Genomic DNA, 8,770 nt, shown 5'->3' on the forward strand with positions numbered 1-8,770 from the left:
GCATTAACGCTGCTCCGAGTCCAGCATCGCACGCATCCGTGTGGATGAAGAATGGACGTGTGAAATCTGGAAACTTGAGGATTGGTGCAGAGGTTATGGAACGTTTTAGAAAGTCCACAGCTGTTTGGCACCTATCATTCCAGTTAAACTGCACATCCTTTTTAGTGAGGGCGAAGAGTGGCTCTGCGTGACGGGCATAATCTGGTACAAAGCGGCGGTAGTAACCCGTTAAACCAAGGAACTGTCGCACCTGCTTTGTTGTGGTTGGTACTTTAAACTCAGTCACAGCTCTCACCTTGTCAGGGTCAGGATGAATGCCAGATGGTGTGACACGATAGCCAAGGAAGGTAAGTTCTGTGAGACAAAATTGACATTTGCTCAGTTTCAATGAGAGGCCAGCAGATTTGAGCCTACTAAGGACCTCCTCAAGGTCGATCAGATGTTTCAAAGGTTGGTGATGCGACAACAATGTCATCCAGATACACTGCACACGACTTATAAATCAGGCCGGCTAAAACATTGTTCATAAGCCGTTGAAAAGTCGCAGGGGCATTACACAGGCCAAAAGGAAGGACTCTGAACTGAAACAGGCCGCAATGCGTGATAAAGGCAGTCTTTGGTCTAGCCTCTTCAGCAATGGGGACCTGCCAGTAACCTCGAGCGAGGTCTAGTGTTGTGAGAAACTTCCCTTTGGCTAAAAAGTCCAATGATTCATCCACTCGTGGGAGTGGGTAAGAGTCTTTCACAGTTAACTGGTTTAGACCTCGGAAGTCAACACAGAACCGTGGTTCACGGGGGGGTCTGATCACAATGACCACAGGTGCTGCCCATGGTCCTGACGCAGGTTCGATGATGTTATCCTGTAACATTTTTTGTACTTGGTCTTCAATGATTTGCTTTTTAGCTGGGGAGGTGCGGTATGGTGGCAAGTTAATTGGTTTCGCATCCCCAGTGACAATGACATGTTCTGCCAAATCAGTGCGGCCAAGGTGACCATCAAACAGATCACCGTAATTTTTTAGCAGTCTTAACAGTCCTTCCTTTTCCACAGAACTTAAGTTAGCGTCATCAACTTTTTCATGAAGTGAGAGCTGCGGAGTGTTCTGCAGAGTCATTGTTCCGCATTCAAGATCAGCTTCCACAAAGCCACTGTCACAGAGTTCATCGAGACATGGGGCATTATTGTCCATAATTACGGTTCTGGTTGGGACATGAATTGTTAGAGAAGTGCGAGTCATAAAGTCCATCCCGAGAATGAAGGGGGATGACAAGTTCTGCACTATTACAAACCTTTGATAGACTGACTTGCCCATAAATCCAATGGTCAACCAGGTTGTTCCTAATGGATTGCAGTTCGTGCCGTTAGCCAGTCTTATGGGTGGAGAATTCCACTGAGTCTTTAATGAGGTATTTTTGGACTTTTCAGCTACCAGGTCTGCCTTCACTGCTGAAAGCGATGCCCCTGTGTCTAGTGTGGCTTCCAGAGCTGCTCCTTTGAAGTTTACCTTAACTCTGAAAGGGGTGTTCCATGAAGATTGTGAAGATCCATCTTCGACGTGATTGAGCATAGGTGGTGAGACTGGGTTTGACATAGGTAGTGAGGGCGGAGTTATTGACTGGGGGGAGGGTTGGCCCTGTGAAACACTCTCCCCCCCGGAAGTTTCCCTGCCTCCGACCTGCTGGTTGTGTCTGTCTTGCTGTCCCAGCACCGTCTGGTTCTGGAGTCTGTGTTATCGGATGATAATCTGCAGGCGACACTTGAGGAAGCTCTCTGACGTGTCCGGGAGACTGTCGAGTTCCCTGAAATTCAGTGGAACAGTTAGGGCAGGTGCGGGATGTGACCCCTGGCATTGAACATTTAAAACAGTAGGGTCCACCAACATCTCTACTTTTCACCTGGACTCTTGGTGGCTGCAAAAGGTTGGTGCCGAGAACAGAATGCAGCTCGTGGGCACGCAGCACTAGATCAATTACTGACCTGACAGGTGTCCCATACAATGCCACCCTGTATTTTTCCACTGCATGTTTACAGATGAGGTCAATTTGCTCCTGCTCAGGTGGTGGATTCCTCAATCTTCTGAACTCACTGAGCATGTGGGCTGCAAATGTTGGCAGAGGCTCTTCGGGGTGCTGGAAATGGTCCAAGATGCCTCTCATGATGTTCTCCTGGTTGTCAGCAGGCAAGAACACAGTTCTGAAAAGTTCACAAAATTTGGCCCAAGTAGATACATGAGGACTGAGAACACTAAACCACTTCCTTGGTTCCTTAGCTAGAAAATGTGGTAGTTCCCTCAGGATCTGGGCATCTGTTAGGTCCAATGAGGTTTTATAAGCATTAACAGACTGTAGCCATTCTTCTGGGTGGAGACCACCATCATTAGTAAATACAGTGGGTTCTAATTTAGCCTGGTGCAATGCCGCAGCGAGGACTCTGGTTGTATTGATTAACTCCAGTGAATCTGACTGCGACTGAGACAGGGCCCTATCAGATTGAGTGGGGCCAGGTGCTGGGTTGGGATGCTCTTTTTTCCTGTTATGTTGGCTTTGAACAAATGGAGTGGATGAAGCCTGAGGAAAAGGGTGAGTAATCCGGGCGGCTGGAACTGTAGGGGCTGTTTTAGTGTGTTGAGTCCAGCGCTCCAAAATATTTCTCTGGAGATCCAAAGAGTCATGCAGGCATCGCTGAAGCATGTCCACCTCTGCTTCTAAACTTTGTACTTTATGTTCAAGGTTAGGGGAATTTTGTTTGGTAGCAATTTGACTTGGGAGCAACATAAAGTCTATATCATCACATATATCATTCAAGTCAGGGTGAGTAGCCATAATGCACACTTATCAGAACCCAAATCTGTATAATGTAAGTTGTACTGGAATGAACTTCACGTCTGGTCACACAGAAAAAACCTGAGGCACATAAGTTCTTAACCATAGCAATTATTTGTCTGGCCCCCCCCTTTTTTTTTCTTTCTTTTTTTTTTTTTTTTTTTGTTGAGGCACCAATTTAAGTGATGATTAACGTAAAATAGACAGAAACTTATAACTTGTATGGGTAGAAAATTTTCGAGTCACAACGATCTTAAAACAGCTTTCAACTAGGAAACCGTCAAACCAGTGAAAACCAAGAAACCGTATTTAGAAACACTTAACTGTCCTTATATTATTCCTCCAAAAGAAAAAAAACATCCCACTGCTGAGTCCAATGGATAGCTCACTTTTTTTTTCTTTTTTTTTTTTTTTTCAATCCATTTTACAGTCAAAGTCAAGACTTCTTTTGTTCTCTCTTTATTTATTTTTTATACTCACGGCGTCGGTTCGGTATCTCTCAGAAGAACTGAAAGCCTCGCAGTCCTGATTCTGCACAGAGCTCAGTCCCGTGATAAAGTTCCGACGTGGAGAGACTAATCAGATGAAGCAGCTTGCAGCGTGTGCTCCGCCGATGAGGGGGTTTCCGGTGAGTTCGCTGTGCCTGCGTGCATATTCAGGAACTATGGAAAGTTGGGTCTGTCTCACATCCAGGTAATGCAGGTCTGCTGTCATCCGACGATTTCACGGCGCAGGGCTTCAGCAGGGAACCAGATTATATCCGAAAACGGCGCTGCAGCGGCTCCGCTCGTTGCCATGGAAACTCGTCGCGACTCTTTGATCCACCCGACGTCTGTGTCTGGGCCGGCCCTGGCCTGTTCCCACGAAGTATGGCGGACGATCGCTGCACTTCGACTACCGTTCTGATGTATCAGGCATCTGCTGCTCGAAGATACTGCATTCAGAGGTCCAAGATAAGATGTTCGGGCCGCCAATTTGTAACGTCTGGGTTGTGTTCGGTGGTGAAGAGGAGGCGGCGGGCAGCCAAAAAAAACGCACAAGCACACTGGCACTGAGAATTTCAGTATTGCCCTTTTAATAAATGTAATCTTCACAACCTTATGAAGCCCGGTTGAACGGCTGCTCCATAAACACACATGAAAACGAGCAGTGTTCATACAACCTATGACGGTACAAAAAAATAAGGAAAAGGAAAAGGTCCGCCTCAATCCAAAATGTCCGTCTGCAAAAAACATCACCCGCGCTCTCTACTGAGGAGCGGTGGGCGCACACTGGTGACATCATTAACACAAAAAGGCCAGACTGTCGTAAAGAGACATCACAATTACGACTGTTACAACCTGAAAATAAAAATTTCACATGTCCTATAATAGAACAGCTGCAAATTTACTTTATACTGTAAGGTAAAAACGCTGCACTATTAGAGACAGAACCCCAATAACCAAACAGTTCCCTATAAGCAGCACTTTGTGATGGTGGGTCCAAAGAACAAGAGACCTCCACCAGAGAAGCACAGTGTGTCCTCTGTAAGTCCAACATGTGACTTACTCATTTTGAGGCCAGCCTGCAGACAGCCTGTACTCAGAGCACATTAATTAGGATGCTGCTGTTTTAAGGCATGGGGGTTAATTCAATTACACGCTTGTGTCTGTTTTTTCCACAGAGCAGTTTCCAGCCACTACACACCAGTACAAGGTTCACTTCACTGCTCTTTGCATTTTGATCTCAGACACCTGTTGATGATCTGAATCTTTATCTGGTTTTGGTTTTATGCTGTGCAATTCTAGTTTGCTTCACAAAATGATTGTGTTCAGTCTCAGAGGCAATAAATATATATGTATATTTATTCTACTCTTTCCTAGCAAGAGACGTCCTTTATAAAGTACAGTAATAAATGTGTTTGAATCTCAGAATGGGGCCTAAAGTGCAGTCAGTGCGGAAGCTCCAAAGCTGCAGTTCCTCTGCCGTCCAGCAGAGGCAGCAGTGAGTCAGTCCCCATAGACTGCCATGTTAAAGCTTTCAGCAGAAAACAAACATGTTTACAGCTGATACAGAAACTGCTTTGGTCTCTGTGGATAATTCACCCTTCATAACAGCTGTGCAGGGGGAGGATTTTTCTATAACTCACCTGTCAATAAAGCTGACATTATTAGGGGTGTGGCCTCTGACTGACAGGTGGATGGTGACACAGGTGACTCTAGCTGCTAGTGTGGCACTTGTAGAGTGTATTTTCTTGTATGATCAAATACCTGTCTGCTAGGCTTCATCTCAGCTAAGTGGAGTCCCTGAACTGGACCTCTGGACAGTGTTGGACAATAATATGGCTGCTGTGACTTCATTTGACTAACAGATGTCCAGGAAGGCGGAGCTGAAGTTTGCTGAGTGAAATCTGAGGATTTTATTTGGATGCTACTGAGCAGCAGGTATCTGTCTTTTGTATCCATAGTCTGAATTTGTCAATGTGTGATCCTTTCTACCGCCAGAAAATGGGAACCAAAAGTTGGAGTGTTACAGACCATGCCAATCTTTCCTGTCCAGTCTATGATGAGTGATTGGGGAAGTTAGATTCAACAAATAAAATGTATCAGAAGCTGTGCCTATGTCTGATCTATTCAGAAGACTGAACATCCAGAATGTGTCAATGCCAGGCCAGCAGCTCTGCTCTGTGGTGTGATCGGCTTCCTGCCCCTGACAGTGTTGTACGTGCGTACTGAATCATTTATACAGAGCTAATCTAGCACTGCATTTTTATTACTGATTCCATTTTTATTCTCAGCAGCTTGGAAACTCATGTCTTGATTACATTCAGTTATATGTAGTCTTATTTTACAGCCTAAACTTCATTAAAGAAAATGGGGAGCGGTGAGTTTTCAAGGCTGATACGTGGAGCTGTAGGAACTACAGAGGGATGAAGCTGATGATCCACACCATGAAGACCTGGGAAAGAGTTGTTGAAGCTGGGTTAAGAAGAGAGGTGATAATCAGTGAGCAGCAGGATGGCTTCATGCTGAGAAAGAGCACTGAAGATGTGATGTTTGCTTTAAGAGTGTTGATGGAGAAGGTCAGAAGGAGCTTCACTGTGTCTTTGTGGATCCAGAGAAAGCAGATGATGGGGTGCTGAGAGAGGACCTGTGGGACTGCATGAGGAAGTCAGGAGTGGCAGAGAAGGATGTGAGGGTGGTGCAGGACATGTATGAGGACAGAGACAGTGGTGAGGTGTGCAGTAGGACTGACAGGGGGGTTGAAGTGGGGATGGGATTACATCAGGGATCAGCTCTGAGCTCCTTTGTTTTTGCAGGGGTGATGGACAGGCTGACAGATGAGGTCAGGAGCAGTCTCTGTGGACTATGAATTTGCAGATGACACTGTGATCTGTAGTGAGAGCAGGTGGGGGAGAGCCTGGAGAGGTGGAGGTATGCCCTGGAGAGAAGAGTGTTGAAAATCGGAAGAAGCGAGACAGAATCCATGTGTGTAACAGTTTTTACATTGACATGAACGTCCTTTATGTATTATTTATCCTGTTTTGTGGCAAAAGTACAGAAATTCTGCACTTAAGTAGAAGTACAGATATTGTGTTAAAAATACTTCAGTAACAGTTGAAGTACTGGTTCAACTTCTTTACTGAAGTAAAAGTGTAAAAGTACAGGCTGTGAAATGTACTCAGAGTAAGAAAGTAAAAGTAGCTCTTTGGAGGATGTTTCTACCAGATATTTTTGTGCAAAGCTGAACCTCGTGCTATATTACTGTAATAATAATGTATTACATGAGAATACAAACTTTATTCCAATCTAAATTCTAATGAATGCACTCAGCTTGAATCAGTTCTGCAGGACCTGAGCAGAGAAAAAGAGGGGATTAAAAATAGCTCTACATGATCCAGGGTGACTCCGCCTCATCACCTGCACGCTGGGATTCAGCAGGTGGAGGAACCCTAACATCGGCTGTAGCGGCTCAGTGCGGGGAAAACAATCACAGTCATTTCTATTGTGATCAGCTGACCTGCTGCTGCTGCTCTCTGTGGATGAACTGAATTCAACCAGATGTAACCCAGTATTTCAGAGCTATCCTGGCTGATTTCCACCCCCACACTGACAGCATACAGTTGATCCTGTACTGACAGCATACAGCTGGTATGAAGGTGGGACCATCTCTGCTGCACTCATGTAACCTGTAACTCTGAGCATGAACACCACAGCTGCTCTGCACCAGTCCAACACAGAGCTTTACTGGAAACTCACCACAGTACTGCAGACTGGCCTGCTCATCCTGCACTAAACTGCAGTATTTTCATGCAGCCTCTGAGTAACACAGCGTTAGTGTACCTCAGTGGGTTTTACAGGACGTTTCACAGTGTGGAAAATCATAACTTCACATCATAAACAGATCCAAGATCTGATTTTAAACTTCCAGCTTTAAACTTCCAGGTTATCGGAGCTCCCTGAGCAGTCCTTCCCTTTAAATCTGACCTCTCTGCTTCCTCTGCTTCCTCTTTCTTCCATCTTTCTCCATCTCTGAGTGAACTTCTCTCTCATTGTGGAAACACAGCAGCTGGACCTTCAGCTCGCAGACACACTGTGTGACAAACTGCACACAAACACTTTGTGTGTTTGCTGATATTTGTTGAGCTGATAGAAACGTTGCATTAGAAATGACTGCCATCTAAAACCCGTTACTCCCTTTATGCTCCTCTTCTGTAGGGCTAGCTAGATGCTGAAGTACCGCGACCCCAGCTTATGGACGTCTGCTCCAGAAACACTGTTCCAGATCATTCTGGTCCCCCTGTAACCCCTGAGTACAGAACTATAAATGATGCATAAATTATATGGTTTGAACTCTTTAATCTCTTTGTATGCGATAAGCCCCGGTGATGGAGGATACGCCTGATAAGTAAGCCCGCCGCCTCCTCTTCACCACCGAACACAACCCAGACGTTACAACCTCCAGGGGCCTATTCCAGAAAGCAGGTTTTGCTAATAACTCCGAGTTTGTTAACTCTAAAATGAGGAGGAAACTCGGGTTTTCAGTTCCAGAAAGAGTTAACTCCAACTCTGAGTCAGTTACCATGGTAACAGACTCTGTGAACCTAACCTGGCAGGTTTATCCATCAAAACTCTGAGTATCTCTCTGACTCCGCCCCTCCTGCTGCACCTGAACCACCTCTCTGACACTCCCATTCATTTCCTCATTCATAAAGACTCTGCAAAGCGATCAGAGGAGCAAATTCATCTGCAGACGTTTCTGTTTCTACAATCACTGAAATCCCAGTTAGACGTTAGTTTGTTGTTTTTGTAACATGAAGCTTTTACAGTCGTTCACTCGTCAGGCTGTAAGGACGGAGACAGAGATGATGTCACAGATTTATAATGAGGCAGCTGCAGCTGTCAAAAACTGTCAGTCAGTTCCTCTGAAACATTTACTGTAGTTACTGCAGCATCACTGTTACATCACACTGATCTGGATGAAGCAGCTGCTGACAGAACACACTGTGGATGGAAAAATGTCCGGATCCTGGAGATGATGTGAATGAGTGAAGATGAGGCTGAAATATTTGAAGACTTGAAAACTGAACTAAATGGATTTAAAGTGACCTAAATTATGTCATTTTGAAGGTTCGTTGTCTGAAATTCAGAGTATGAATTTCCACATATTTTCCACTGAAAGTCACCAAAGTCGGTGATCATAGGCTCTATAACCGATCCGCAAACCGTTGTCCGAGTCCAGCAGCAGGATCGAAATGGATCAGGATCACGGATTCAGACGTGATAAGGCCCACATCCAGTTCAGGCTCAGTTATTTTCCAGCTCACCAGTCTGGATCTGTTCATAATGGCTCATCTTCCCGACACGATCTGCATTCTTTAATTAAAATGTCTCATCCTCCCAAAATGTGCTGAATTTTAAAAGGTATAAAGCTGAGACATTTATCACAGCATGTTTGGCTTTACTGG

The sequence above is a fragment of the Archocentrus centrarchus genome, chromosome 10 (genome assembly GCF_007364275.1).
Source record: "Archocentrus centrarchus isolate MPI-CPG fArcCen1 chromosome 10, fArcCen1, whole genome shotgun sequence".
Classification (NCBI taxonomy): domain Eukaryota; kingdom Metazoa; phylum Chordata; class Actinopteri; order Cichliformes; family Cichlidae; genus Archocentrus; species Archocentrus centrarchus.